The sequence below is a fragment of the Phoxinus phoxinus genome (assembly GCF_949152265.1).
Source record: "Phoxinus phoxinus genome assembly, chromosome: 13".
Classification (NCBI taxonomy): domain Eukaryota; kingdom Metazoa; phylum Chordata; class Actinopteri; order Cypriniformes; family Leuciscidae; genus Phoxinus; species Phoxinus phoxinus.
The window spans coordinates 5783441-5799602 of record NC_136888.1 but is presented as its reverse complement, the minus strand read 5'-3'; positions in this window follow the sequence as shown (position 1 = coordinate 5799602).

Genomic DNA, 16162 nt, shown 5'->3' with positions numbered 1-16162 from the left:
TCTCACCCTCACCCTAACCCTCACCCTCACCCTCACCCTCACCCTCACCCTCACCCTAACCCTCACCCTCACCCTCACCCTCACCCTCACCCTCACCCGCACCCTCACCCTCACCCTCACCCTCACCCGCACCCGCACCCTCACCCGGACTCGCACCCTCACCCGGACTCGCACCCGCACTCGCACCCTCACCCGGACTCGCACCCTCACCCGCACTCGCACCCTCACCCGCACCCTCACCCGCACCCTCACCCTCACCCTCACCCGCACCCTCACCCGCACCCGCACCCTCACCCGCACCCTCACCCTCACCCGGACTCGCACCCTCACCCGCACTCGCACTCGCACCCTCACCCGCACCCTCACCCTCACCCTCACCCGCACCCTCACCCTCACCCGCACCCTCACCCGGACTCGCACCCTCACCCTCACCCGCACCCTCACCCGCACCCTCACCCTCACCCGGACTCGCACCCTCACCCGCACTCGCACCCTCACCCGCACCCTCACCCTCACCCGGACTCGCACCCTCACCCGCACTCGCACCCTCACCCGCACCCTCACCCGCACCCTCACCCTCACCCTCACCCTCACCCGCACCCTCACCCTCACCCGCACCCTCACCCGCACCCTCACCCTCACCCTCACCCGGACTCGCACCCTCACCCGCACTCGCACCCTCACCCGCACCCTCACCCTCACCCGCACCCTCACCCGCACCCTCACCCGCACCCGCACCCTCACCCGCACCCGCACCCGCACCCTCACCCTCACCCTCACCCGCACCCTCACCCGCACCCGCACCCCTCTTCCACGAGGCTGGCCTTCCATTACGGTCACAGGATTGTAGAATTGGTACACACTATGTCCTGCTTGGTTCATATATGCTTGTAAAGTGGGGGTTTATGGGATTTAGCTCTGACAGTGATTGTAGAGAAGTGGCTTATCATTGGTTGCAACTACAGTAATGCATCACACACCCCTTCGCATCAGTGAAAGTTGAGATTCACCTAAGATAAATTATTCAATTTAGGAGACATTTTCAGGAAAAAAAGATTAAATTTTTTTTGTAAAATTTGCAACACAGATTTTGACAACTAGTTCAACATTTTTGTATGTAATGACTCAAGCAATGAAAGGAGGACTATTCGTTTTATATGGAATGACTATTCAGCATTCACAAGTATAGTTAATTTTGACTGACATGACATTTAAGCAAATGATAATGTTAGAAAACAGCAGAGAGTTGTATGAAAGCAATTGATGCATGTCCAAAAGCATTTGCAATTTGTTGGAAGGAATGAGAAACTGCTACTATGAAGTGCACAAATGACTAAATGTTGTGGAGGTTGAACTAACTGTTGTGCAAATGTAAATAGTGATGTGAGAAATGCATCAAAGCGACTGAGAAAAACTGTAATTGTCCACTGGGGAAAGTTGTTTTAGTAAAAATGTCTTCATCAGCTACGGAATCCGCTATGGTATTCATGCATATGCCTTTAGTTTGTTTTATTTTATCTTATTATCTTTATTTTTGATAAAATAACGTATGACGTATGTCTCAGCCATTCAGAAAGCTGCAAGAAATTACATTTGCACTGAACTATTTCCCATTTCCACGTAGATTATAACCGACATCTGTAACTTGTCAGATGCAATTAAATGGATGGAAATAAAATGCCCCATCACAATGCGTAATGACGCACAATGGCTGATCTTGTCCGACCATTTCTTTTTTATTTCAGCCACGGTCCGAGGTTGTGAGGCATTTACGGCGTCTGCAACCTTTTGCCACTCAAGTGCCTTTTTGGCATTAGTAATGCCCAAATTGTGCCCTCCAAACAACATTTTTCTCCTCTTTTCCACCTCGCCAACGAACTTCACATTGAGTGAAGTTACGTTTTTTTTTTTTTCCTCTCTGTGTTTGCCATGATTTTGCAATCGATGAATATTAACTTGTGGGCGTTTCACGGACTATTTATGGGCAACTATGGGCGTGACATGAAGCCGCAAAAGCTGCGCTACATTTAGAATTGATTGTGATTTATTAAGGGAAAACTGCGTAGGATGTGCGTGCGCGCGGTTTTTTAAATCCGAATATTTCTGTGCGTACGCACGTCCTATGTTTCATCCGTACGCCACTTCTGACGCAAATCCTACGCAAAGTTTTATAAATGAGGCCCCTGGTACCAGTCAGCCTTCCACCAGTAATGAGGCCCCTTCCACCAGTCAGCCTTCCACCAGTAATCCACCCACCAGTCAGCCTTCCACCAGTAATCCACCCACCAGTCAGCCTTCCACCAGTCAGCCTTCCACCAGTAATCCACCCACCAGTCAGCCTTCCACCAGTAATCCATCCACCAGTCAGCCTTCCACCAGTAATCTACCCACCAGTCAGCCTTCCACCAGTAATCCACCCACCAGTCAGCCTTCCACCAGTAATCCACGCACCAGTCAGCCTTCCACCAGTAATCCATCCACCAGTCAGCCATCCACCAGTCAGCCTTCCACTAGTCAGCCTTCCACCAGTAATCCATCCACCAGTCAGCCTTCCACCAGTAATCCATCCACCAGTCAGCCTTCCACCAGTCAGCCTTCCACCAGTAATCCACCCACCAGTCAGCCTTCCACCAGTAATCCATCCACCAGTCAGCCTTCCATCAGTAATCTACCCACCAGTCAGCCTTCCATCAGTAATCCATCCACCAGTCAGCCTCCCACCAGTAATCCATCCACCAGTCAGCCTTCCACCAGTAATCCATCCACCAGTCAGCCTTCCACCAGTAATCCACCCACCAGTCAGCCTTCCACCAGTAATCCACGCACCAGTCAGCCTTCCACCAGTAATCCATCCACCAGTCAGCCATCCACCAGTCAGCCTTCCACTAGTCAGCCTTCCACCAGTAATCCATCCACCAGTCAGCCTTCCACCAGTAATCCATCCACCAGTCAGCCTTCCACCAGTCAGCCTTCCACCAGTAATCCACCCACCAGTCAGCCTTCCACCAGTAATCCATCCACCAGTCAGCCTTCCATCAGTAATCTACCCACCAGTCAGCCTTCCATCAGTAATCCATCCACCAGTCAGCCTCCCACCAGTAATCCATCCACCAGTCAGCCTTCCACCAGTAATCCATCCACCAGTCAGCCTTCCACCAGTAATCCATCCACCAGTCAGCCTTCCACCAGTAATCCACCCACCAGTCAGCCTTCCACCAGTAATCCACCCACCAGTCAGCCTTCCACCAGTAATCCACCCACCAGCCAGCCATCAAACAGCAAGCAAGATGTTAGGTGGATTAAGAGGGACAGTGATGGAAACATTATTTACGGCAGGCCCAGATCATCCCGGAAACAAGCAGGTCTGATGTTTTTTACATTCATGTTAATTAAAATGTACTTTATCTCCAGGTCTAGTTTTACATCTTGGAATGGTATACAACATGATCACAAGTCATGGGTCTGAATTAAAACATATCGGAGGTTATTATTACATACCTGTGCCTAGCATCAGGTAAAGTGTGTGTCATTGAGTGTAAAAAGCAACAGCTTTTGTGCTACAGCAGGTCCCAGTCACAGCCGGAGTTGGAAGACTGGCGTCTCTCATGTCAGAGCTCCAGAAACCAGTGGGGAAGTGACCAGTAACTTCCCTTCCGTTACTGCACCCCATCCGTAAATTGGTCCTATGGTTTTATATTCATTGTAGTAATATAAAATAAGTTAACCCCTTCAATTAATTAAACCACTCCCCCAAGATACTGAATCTTTAATCTTTTCCCCTTGCCCCCGAAGCCACAGCCGCAGGCACAGGAGCCACTCAAGCCCCACCCTCCACCCTTGCCAAAAAGAAGAAAACAAAAAGCAATGTAGACATTCTTTGCACCTCATGTGTATATTTGTTTCTTTTCTTTGCACCCCATGTGTATATCAGCAGCCGTGTGTTGGGTGTAAGGGTGTTTTTGCATGTAGCCCCCTTTAATTTAACCAAACTCAGGGTGTTTTCACACTTGGTCTCTTTCAGCCCTCAAAGTGAATAAGAACAGTGACTCAGCATTTTTTGGGCATATGTGAACACCCCAAGCGAACTCAGACCCATTTGAAGTGAACCAAACTTTTTTTTTTTTGCCTTTGTCATTTAAGGTTGCAGCAAATGCAGTCGACAGACAATTTATCCATATGATAAAATATTGGAAAGACGGATGAATGTCTTTCCAATCTGGAATCCAGTGTTGTAATGTAACGGAGTACAAATACTTCGTTACTGTACTTAAGTAGAAATTTCACGTATCTGTACTTTACTTCGCTATTTAAATTTATGTCAACTTTTACTTTTACTTCACTACATTTCCTAGATAAAATGTATACTTTTACTCCGCTACATTTCCACTACGCATCTTCGTTACTCGTTACTACAAAATAAAATCAGAAGAAATGTGGGTTTGAGGTTTGGCGAATCACTGCTCCTAGATTGCATTGCGCACACTCTATTTCAGCGTCAAGCTTGTTTGTTGCCATGGAAGCGCGAGCCGCGGCCGCGCGCGAATCCCTCGCGACGCTTCACGAGATAAGATGCAAGTGGCTAAACTAAACCGCTGATTTACAATAGAAGTTTTAAACGACCGACATAAATAATCAGTTTGCAAAGCTCATCTTCGGGAAGGGGAGATGTACAGGTAAAGATAAAGAGACTGAGAGAAGAAGAACGAGAGATGGAGATGAGAGAGGGGAGCAGGTAGAGCAATAGCCTTTTGCATACTGTGCCCAGAATGAGAATAACTTTATTACAATGGATTCCTATTTAACACAGATATACATATGTTTTTTGCCAATGACAGTGGAAAAATAATATGCCCCCGAACCCCCTAGCAAGATCACTTTTGGGACCTCTGTATTTATAAAACCCCGTATACGGCTATTGCACTGAATATAAAATTATATTTTTGAAAAATACAATGAATTATAAGGCTGTACAGAACAGTGCACTATTGCAGACTGATGTTTTCTTAGTAGAGCAGCTAACTTAAAGTACATGCAGTGGGAGATAAACGATAACACAAGTACAGTAGGCTACAAAACACAAACAACAGCAGGTTGTACCAGTTAATAGTAGCCTATGCCTAGTATAAGAAATCCACAATAAAGTTCACAAACAAAGTTAACCGCTTGCTTTAATAAAAATAAAAAAAACTTTTTACTTTTACTTAAAATACTTAAGTACATTAAATATCAGAAAATTACTTTTCATACTTAAGTACAAAATAAATCAGATACTTTAAGACTTTTACTTAAGTAATATTCTAAAAGGTAACTTTTACTTCTACCAAAGTCTTTTTCTAGTACCATACTTGTACTTTTACTCAAGTATTGCTTTCTAGTACTTTATACAACACTGCATCTCTCCAATCTCTCTCCCCCTCTGAAATTTGTCCCCTGATCAGAGTAAAGTTCAGCAGGGGTACCACGACGTGCAGTAAACCTCCGTACTGCCATCAAGATGGCATCTGTATCGATAGAGTTAAGTACATCAAGATGCACTGCTCGAGTGGTAAGACATTTGAATATGATGCCCCATCTCTTTTCTGTACGCCTACTAGGGGTGTGCCAAAAAAATCGATTCACAGAAGAATCTAGATTCTCATTTGCAACGATTCAGAATCGATCTGAAATGTCCAAGAATCGATTTAATAAATAAATAAAATCAGCTGGCTGTTCGCCTCCATTTTTGTAACTAGCCTATACGGGACGTGAGCAAATCACTAAAACAAAAAGGAAGCAAATGGATGAGAGGGAGATCTTTCGTTCCTACCATTTGCATGTGTTTTAAGTCCTGTCAGTTTAACAGGGCGCGCTTGACAGGGCATAAGAACGAGCAGAGAGAGAGAGAGACCCGGCCGCGCGCGCGCGCACTCACCCGAACGCTGTCTGCTCTCTCTCTCTCCCTCGCGTATATTAATCAAAATCAATTAATACGATGGTGTCGGGAAAAAAACTCTCCAGTGATGAAATGTTTTCTGTGTTGACAAATCTTGTGCGATATCCTAAACTGCCGAATGCATTGCTTGTTTTTTCTGTTTACATTTCATTGTGAATGCTGCTACGTCAGAGCGGCCAAAGCGTCAACAAGATTCCCCGTACTTTTTGACAAGCGTCCTTGACAGGGCGGCCATAGCTTTTTTGCAGCTCGAATCGGCGGCGTTGTGAACGTACAGTCAGCCGCCAGCTGCAGACCAACAGCAGTGCTTCACGAAACTCCCTGCCAACTCCGAAAGGGCAAAAAAAAAAAAAAAAACCTCGGTCTATCGCTGCTTCATCGCCAGGTAGCTTAGGGGTAGGACTATTATTCATTTTGAAAGAAGCACTTTATTTTCATAACTTGTTATTCTTTAAGTTACTGAGTCTGACTGAGAAATATAGATGTTTTTTTGTCTTCACCGGTTGTGTTCTACATGATATTTGTGGTAAACTGCATCTATTTTCAACCATTTTGTATTATGAAGAAGCACTTTTGTTTTGTTCCAACTTATTTTATAGCTAGCTACTAATGAGTAGCAATTGAGAACCAGACAATGTTTTTGATAAAAGGCACTTCCCTGAGAATTGAACTTAATAAATGTGAAAAAGACACTTTAAAGTCTCCGTTTGTCATTCTGTATAGCAAAGCAGATGAGAGTAGATCATGATCAGAAACCCGATTAGAAATCATTATGGATAAAATCGAATCGTTTTGAATCGAAAATCTTTTTGAATCGAAAATCGATTTTGAATCGAATCGTGGCCTCAAGAATCGGAATCGAATTGAATCGTGAGATGGTAAAAGATTCCCACCCCTAACGCCTACCAATCTTCACATGGAATGGCCCGAAGCAGTCCATCCCAGTGGAATAGAACGCTGGCTTGAACAAGCGCAGTCGTGCAGGAGGCAAGTCAGCCATCTTCGGCAAGACAGGTTTGGATCTTAACTTCCGGCACTCCAGACACGCATGTTGATGCTTCCGAACAGCCTCACGCCCTCTCAATATCCAGTACGACCGTCGGAGTTCAGCGAAGACTCGCTCTGGTCCAGGATGGCCTAATCTCTGGTCAAAATATTGGATTAACCGTTTGGTGATGCAGTGGCTTGGATCCAGTACAATAGGATTTTTGAAGTTAGGATCCAAATCCTCTGCTCTTCGGAGGCGTCCACCAACTCGAATGACCTCCTCTGTTGCATCAAACTCCGGAGCCAGAACAATAAGACGGCTACTGGAAGAAACTGGTTTATTGGCTTTGAGAAGGTTATAGTCCTCTAAGAAACTGTCGAGCTGGGACCGTTTAAGGAGGAGGGAGACTGCCTGCTGATAAGTTCTTGCACTAGATGGAGCAGTTTGCTCCGCTTCCTCATGCCGAAGGGTGTTTACTGTGGCCTCCACTAATTCACTCCATGTAGCATACCTGCTGGGATCAGGGACGTACCTATCAGAACTAGAGATGTAATGGCAGAACAAGGAACGTCGTAGCTCTGTCGGATCTTCTCCACCTGTCCCTGCTGGAGCTTCTGGCCACTCGTCAGGGGTTTGTAAAAGGAAAGATGGACCTTGACACCACATATTCGGTTGTGCTAGTTCCACCAAGGATTTACCCCTGGTCAGATCATCTGCCGGGTTAAGTGTTGATCTCACGTACCTCCATGCCCACCGATCTGTGAGCGCTTGGATTTCAGCAATCCTAGTTCCCACAAAGACCTTAAACCGACACGAGTCTGACTGGAGCCATGTCAGGACAGTGGTCGAGTCGGACCACAAGATGGTATTCCTGATAGGTAAGGTGAGCTCACTGATTATCAGCTTCGCAAGTTGGGCTCCAGTAACCACTGCACAAAGCTCCAGTCTTGGCATGGATTGTTGTCTTTTCGGCGCAACTCGAGATCTGGCCAGCAGGAATGCCAAGTGGACACCACCTTCAGCGTCCTCAGAGCGTAGGTAGGCCACTGATCCATATGCTCTCTCAGATGCGTCACAGAACACATGGACGTCTCGTACCACCTCTGGCTGGTCCATAGATGCAGGAACATAGCAGCGAGGTAAGGTGATGCGAGATAATTCAGGCAGTTCTGCTACCCATGTATTCCAGGCTTGGAGCAGCTCCTCAGGCAGTAATGGGTCATCCCATTCACGTTGTTTATCCCAGAGTCGCTGTACAATCACCTTAGCCCGAGTTGTATATGGCAATATTAGCCCCAAAGGGTCATACTGTCTGGCCAATGTACGGTACACAGTGCGCATTGTGGTTGGGCCGTAATCCTCCAGTCGATGTTTATAGCCGATGATATCTGCAGGGCAGTGCCATCTTAGTCCTAAGGTAGACTCTTGAACATCAGAAGAATCTTGGGTAAGCCACATTTCAGCGTTATCGGAGCGTGCTTCTTGAGGGAGATGGCTAAGGATGTCAGGGGCGTTGCTGGCCCATTGGCGGATCTCGAAGCCCCCTGATGCCATCAGGACACGTAATTTATCGAGCAAATCTTTAGCATCAGCTTTTGATGACAGACTCTGTAAACAGTTGTCTACGTAGAAACACCTGTCTACTGAATTCCTGACATCTTCTCCCTCTGTGCTGTGATCGTGCACGTGTTTTTGGAGGGCGAAAGTAGCACAACAAGGTGAACATGTGGTACCAAACGGCAGAACCTGCCACTCATTGACCACAGGAGACACATCACGGCAGAGATTTCTCCACACAAACCGAAGAAGGGGCTTGTCCTCATCGCAATGGCATGTTCTCGAAAGCGAAGCAAGACCCCCAGGAGTGATGGGCCAAGGGTAGGCCCAGGAAGGAGAGATTCGTTGAGGTTGCAGCCCTGGAATTGGTAAGAACAGTTGAATACTAGGCGGTTCTTCCCATTATGTTGTACCAGATGATGGGGAATGAACCATGATTCTTCACTCTGCGCAGCTTCTTCCTCAGTTAGCTTACGTACAGAGCCTGCCAGTTCAAGCTTGCTCATTTCTGCAATGAACGCTGAGGCTTTGTCATCGTCTCTAGCGAGTCGCTTCTCTGTACCTCGGAGGCTTGGCATGACAGCATCTTTGGTGGCATGGAAAGGGGAGTGATTTCTCTTCCGTAGCAGAGGGGTCGCATAATGCTGGATCTTATTATGCTCCACACGGATTGTCTTACTTTCCAGAAGTGAAAGTGCCTCCTGATCCTCTCGCGATCGAGTTGCCTGTTTCTCGGACTTGAATGGTAGCGTGTCCACCTGCCACAACTTCTCCACATTTCTCAAAAGTTCAGCTGTTTCAGTGTTTATTGAGGTCAGATAACAGTTCTGAGATCTAAGATGCTGTGATAGACCTCTAGCTGGGCCTTGTAGTGTCCACCCCAACCTGGTCCGTATAGCGACCGGTCCTCCTGGTGGTCCACAAAGCACTGGTTCTATTGGAGTGATCAAATGGGACTGGTCAGCTCCAATGAGAAGAAGAGGTTGAACTTTATCAACGGGCTCAAGTGGCAAGCCTCTGAGGTGTTTGTACCTTTTCTGCAAGACAGCTAGTTGGTAGGAGTGATCAGCCAGTGCTAGATTCTGAGCAGTGAAGGCTCCACCAATGTGGTAATTCCGTTTTGGCTGTGAAGCAGGGGAAAACACTGAAAGAGACAGATGCTCCTTGAAGTACTTGGGTTTCTTGCCTGATTGTTCTCAAGTTCAGTTCCTCAGGAATTCCACGCAGGCCAAGCTTATTTGCTGCCTCGCATAAGAGTATGGTCCTCTCTGAACCGTCGTCGAGTATAGCATAAGTCTCCAGAGCTTGTTCATGATACTGCAAACAAACTTTTACCACCTTCAGCAATACACGGCTGCAGTCAGTGGGTCGATTTAGATAAGTGTCACGGGGTGACAAAAACCTGAACAGGACTAAGATCCTGGTGAATGCACTGCGAATTTGTTGCCATGGCAGCGAGGCCAATTGCCTGAGTGACAGCAGGTGTGGGGCAATTACAGGGAACGCTGTGAGAGGTACACATGTTCAGATGGGGCTTTAAAAACAGAGAGAAAACAGACTGTGGTGTGGTTCTCCTCCCGTGTGGTACTGTGTTTGTTAGCGGGTCGTTCTTTTTATTGAGGCTGGGCTGTGGAGTGGTGAAGGTCGAAGTTAAGGAAGAGAAAGGAAGGAGTGAAGGATTTGTCAGCGAAGACCTAAGGAATATCGTCAGCAGTGGGAAAGACGCAAGTGATGAGTATTGGATCCGTTGTTTATATGCACTAACACTGAAGTGGTGTTGAAAGTTTAGAAGTGTGTGGCACGAGTGAATTATTACACCGAGTGAATTGTTGATCTGTCTCCAACTTCAGTCCTCTCTTTGCCGAATGTAACGACAGCTGCAACATTCTTCTGCTTTTCCTGGAGCGAAGTTGAGCCCTGGCCAAAGACTAGATTCGATCTGGTGGGAGGAAGACCGGTGGGTGAGTGCTGGCCCTAATGCACGGTGTGTGAGTGGAATTACAGTGCCTGAAGTGACGATTCACCCGGTTTGTGCTGTGAAGTGAAATTGTTGTGTGGAGAAATATTAGAAGTCTGCCGTGCACTCTTCCCATAGAGTCTTCCACCCGCTGTCTCCAAAGGAAGGTTTCGACAGATCAAGAGCCCAACTTCCTCCGTTGAGAAGACCCGGCCCTGTTAAAGTTGAGTGTTTTATATATCGCTGGACTGTTAAAACCGTGCTGTGTTTGTTCCAGTGTCCAACGAAGTGGAGCGTTTCGCTAAAGTGCTCTCCCTGCCTGGTGGTCTCCACACGCCCCTATTGGAAGCCGTTGCCCTGTTCAGACGAAGAGAGAGGTATATCAGTAGAGAGCTTCATGTACTGTTGGAACCGTTAAGACCTTCCTGTACTGTTTCAGTGTCCAACGACGCGGAGTGTTTTCGTCCAAAGTGTTCTCCCTGTCCGGTGGTCCCCACACGCCCCTATTGGAAGCCGTTGCCCTGTTCAGAAGAAGAGAGAGGTATATCAGTAGAGAGCTTCATGTACTGTTGAACCGTTAAGACCTTGCTGTACTGTTCCAGTACTCAACGAAGTGGAGCGTTCTCGTCCAAAGTGTTCTCCCTGCCTGGTGGCCTCCACCCGCCCCTATTGGAAGTCTTGCCCTGTTCAGAAGAAGAGAAGGTATTTTAGTTGAAAGCTACATATACTGTTGAACAGCTAACCTTACTGTATCGTTCCAGTGCCCAACCAAGTGGAGCGTTTCACTTCAAGTGTCCTCCCCGTCTGGTGGTCCCCACACGTCCTCCATTGGAAGCATCTGCCCGAAACGGAAGAAAGAAGGTACCTCAGCTGAGTGTTCATATACTGACGAACGGTTAAACCTTGCCATATCGTTCCAGTGACTCGCTCGCCCCCACACTTGTATACTTACCTGGTGACCTACCTGGACGGCGTGAGGATTTCCCCTGATCCCCATTCAACGAGCCCCCGGCCCACTACGATCGTTCCTCCCCTCCCGTCCCAGGAGGTCCAGAGACGCTCGAACGGCCCTGGCGGCAAGAAGAAGCTTTTTAATTAGGATTATCCAATTGACCAATTTTAACATAATAAAGTACTGTCATTATTTTTATTCCCTTGTCTGTCTGGTCCTTGATACGTTCCTCGAGGTGGTTCCCGGTTTTCAGGGGTGGGTGCAGTCTGGCTTGGCCCGCCCCGACCTGTGACATAAGCAGTGCCAACTGCCGAGCTCAACATGCATATGCCCTCTCTACTTGCCTTAGAATTTACTGCATGCAGTATCAGGAGATGTTTGTTTTGACAAATGCTGCAGGGTTTCTTGAGAGTGCAGTCTGTAACAGCATGAGAACGACCACATCTTATGCACCTCTTGTTCTCAGTAATCCAATTACGGATTTGCTCAGGAGTAAAAGTCTGGAAAGTAGCGAACTGACTTAAGAAATGTTCAGAGCTTTCGCAATATGGACAATATGGTTGCACTTTCACTCTTTTCTTGCCTGAGGTGGATGCTTTATGTACTGGTTCTGGGCCTTTCGACTCTGAGGCAGCTTTGGCACCATGGAGGATAGTGGCTGGTCTTGTGAAGCGGGCTGGCTTTGCTCGACTCTCATAATTTCGTTTGTTGGGTGGTTCGGTATAGCCCTGACACCATGCTTCGTACTGGAGCCACTTGGAGAATTCAGGTAATGTATACGCTGAATCAGACTGATAATATAGGTGTCTGCGAAAGTCTGCACACAACTCTGGAGGTAGTTTACCAAGCAATCTGGCAACATGTGAGCCACATTTCAATTCCACTTCTCCCTCTACGCCAAGGGTTTTCAGCATCCCAACTAGAGCTCTAATCTGCAGTGCGAATCTTTGAAATGCTTCATGATCCCCTCGCTTGATATCAGGAGCATCCATGACCTGTGCTATTCTTTTAAGTGCTTACTGATGCGGCTGACCAAACCTCTCATTTAAGGCGGTCATTGTGTCAGAATATGGAGTGATTTAGTTCAGGTAAGAGTCAGCGATAAGAGAGGCTTCCTCTAATTTAAGATGGTCGACCAATATTTGGTATTTAAAAAACTCGGTAGCACAAGCTGGCAGTAGATTCTCCAATGACATCTTCAGCCTGGCGAACTCCGCAGGGTCTCGATGAATCAATCGATGATTCTCGGATTCGTGGTTTAGGGCCTAGATAGACTTTCTCCTGTGCCGGCAGCGATGAGGGAACGATCTCATAAGGCTGGTGTTTTGGCTGATTGTATGGCATTTCTGGGTGTGTAAGCCATGGGTCACTCTGCTGCACTGATTGTGGAGCATACACAGTTTGTTGCTGATGCTGCGAAGGAATGTCCAGCCAGGGTGCAGAATGAGGCATTAAATATGGAGCATTGGTCGGAGGGCAGATGAGGGAATGATATGGTGGACTTCCCTGACCCCGAATATTGTGTAGCATACGGTTTGTCATGATATCCCCTCTGTGAGACCTGAATGCTTGTTCATGGAATGCGTTTCCCTTGACTGGAGCATGCTGTCCGTAGTAGGGCTGTGCTACTAATCTCTCTGCTGATAGTTTCACTGGGTTTGAATAACTAACAGAAGTAACGTAAGTGACTGGGAATTTATGCTCTTTCCTAGCTCTGTAAGGGACATCATCACATACCGGAGGTGGTGGTTCAGGCCATGACTCATCCTCTTGAGGATTGTCCACTGTCGTTCTAGGCCTCTGTGGTGTGAGATGGGAAACTGAATGGGACTCAGCCAAGGACACTGCTGATACTTGGGACCGGAGCGGTGCGACTTGGGATGATTCAGAGAAGGAAGCTGGTGATGATAAGTGAGAAGGGTGTGAGAGTGGCTGCCTAGCTTCAGGGAAAAAGGCTCGGTCATGGTCCAGTGATAGGCGAGTATCTGCACTTGAGGTTTCCTCCAAAGTCCCACGGTGTTTGGATAACACATGATGGCGCACTTGATCACGTAAACTTTGTATGAGCTTAGTATCTTGGCCAATTTGAGCTTGAATGTCCTCTAATTCAGTACAAAAGGCTCCCCACTCATCTCTTTCTACATACCGACTTCCAGGTCTGGCCACTGCTGAACCCGCTGAGTACCCCATTCTGGCAGTTTCATCACTACCTGCCTTGTACTCCTCTTCGAGTCTGAATGTAGTCTGTGCTGCAGTTTCTTCTGTATAAGAGGAAGTCAGTTGTCTGTGGCCTGTTATATTCACTTGGTAGTCTGACAAGTAGGTTGGCAATCTGACTTGCCGTTTTGGACGCACAGATTCTGAAAGGGCTTCACTCATTTCTTTAGAAGTAGCCATCCTTAACCAAGGTAAGCACTGTTCTCCGGCTCGAAGGACCAAATGTTTTAGAGTAAGGACCACAGGTGCTTAAGAGGCTATTCATGGGTTTCAGTCACGTGACTTTTTTGTTGTGGCCGCCATCTTTAGGACCTTTGAGTTAAATTGAGTAGTATCTCCCTGGTGATTGGAAAGATGTCGCACACTAAAATAGCACACCTCACTGCAGACGAAAAGCAACGGTACTTAAATAAAATAGATACTTTAGGTATAGATCCTTATTTACTGCCAAACGAACTGCTGACTCCATTAAAGTCTTGTAAAAACTTGCCAGATTTGACGTTTGCTGATATTTATGGTGCGATCTGTGAAAAAAACAGAGGGGGGGATGTTTTGAAACATTTTTATTCATAAAAATAAATCATGAGAACATGAACTTCATCACTGCATGTGCAGGAATTGTAAAATCTTTTTTATTAACTCATGAAGTAGCCTAACGCAATATTTTTACTCTAATAGCTTATCTTTCCCCACACATAACTGTGATCATGCAATAACGTTAACTTTACATCGCGATGATGAGCTACAGTGAAATGATAGAAAAGACATCATCTGTGTTAGCAATTCGCGTCTACGTATCCCCCCCGGCAAATCGCACCCGGTTTATATCTACCTCGTCCACAATCCCTCTCCATGGACCGGCGAAGCTCTCAAGGCATTTAAAAGCACTGAAGCCTACCTCTACTTCACTTCGGGATGGGTTAATGATCCCAAAATCTATCATCTGGAGATGAAGAAAATGTTCTTGATAACAGGACGGGTGTTATTAACGTCACTCGAGTAATCGCTGCATTGCTGAACTGAATTGCTAATAATGTCGGTAAAGCACATCTCCTGTATTATTAGTGAGGTTTGGACACCTTCATTTTCAATTCTCATTTATTTGTAAAGCGCTTTTCACAATATCGTTTCAAAGCAGCTTTACAGAAAATGCATGGGTCATCATTACAATTTAGAGGGTCCAAGTTATGCATTTCAGAAATGTTTAAAAATCACGCAGTTATCTATAATCTAAACAATGTATTAATTTAAGGCAGAAACAGTGAGCAGTAGTTTAGCATACTGAAGCAGGTAACAACATCATTCAGCCATACATATAAATTTAGTAATTTTAGTAATACATAAGTTTAGTAATGTAAAAATAGATAGCTGTCTAGAATGACGTTATACGTGTTCCAACTGTAAACTACATGTTTTAATTTAGCTAGCTAACCTGTAATATGCAATAATAATGTAAAATTAAAAGTAATTTTACTTTTATTAAATTTCCAGGTGAAGCATTCACAAAGCCTCAGTGTAACACCGGATAACAGGAATCTTGTAGGCTACCACCCCGGCGTCACGGACAATATGAATGCCAGTAGAGTAGTAAAAAAAGATATTTATGCACGCAGTGATCCCTCTTTATAGCAGCAATCCATCTCTGACGACGCTCAGGGTTTTTGGGGATATTGTAAAACGTTAATTTCTCATTTCGTTGAGATTTGCTGTTATCGCAGCTTACAGCAAATAGACGGCATGTTTGGATTCGGTCCTACAAATGGCGGCCACACTGCTGTGTGACGTCACGTGAAACCCGTGAATAGTTCTCGCCTTGGAGCGTCGGTCAGAACGCAGGCCAGGAGGCAGAGATCAGATTAAACATTTTACTGAATTATCCTCGGCAGCACAGACATACATTAGACATTAATCACAGATGCTGACTTGAATGCAGTAGTTGCCTCTCCATTCAGATTAACAGGAATGATATGGTTACATCAGGTATTCGAGTGTATGAATACAGTGTAGTGTAGTGTAGTTTGAGGAGCGCAGCTGTTATTCATCACGCGCATTTCACGCGCATTTCACGCACATTTCACGTGAGCGATCGCTTCCGGCGCATCCACTAATGGCCACTAGATGACGCCTTTGCGCTACCTTTGTAACAAGTACTTCTGTACTTTTACTTTAGTAAACATCGGTCTTTACAACTTTTACTTGTAACGGAGTAATATTTGACCAGTAGTATCTGTACTTTTACTCAAGTAAGGAAGTTGTGTACTTTTTCCACGTCTCTATGGATCCCCTGAGAGCCCAGAAGAAGACGTTAAAGCGGTTGTGAAAGAAATATGCAAAGAGGTCCTTCCAGAAACTGAATGCACTTTGTGACAGGTGCCATCGGTGTAGTTCACAGGATTGGCAAACCTCCAGATACAGGTGCTGGTCACATAATTAGAATATCATCAAAAAGTTGATTTATTTCAAGAATTCAACTTAACAGGTGAAACTAATATATTATATAGACTCATTACATGAGTGAGATATTTCAAGCCTTTATTTGTTATAATCTTACAGTTTATG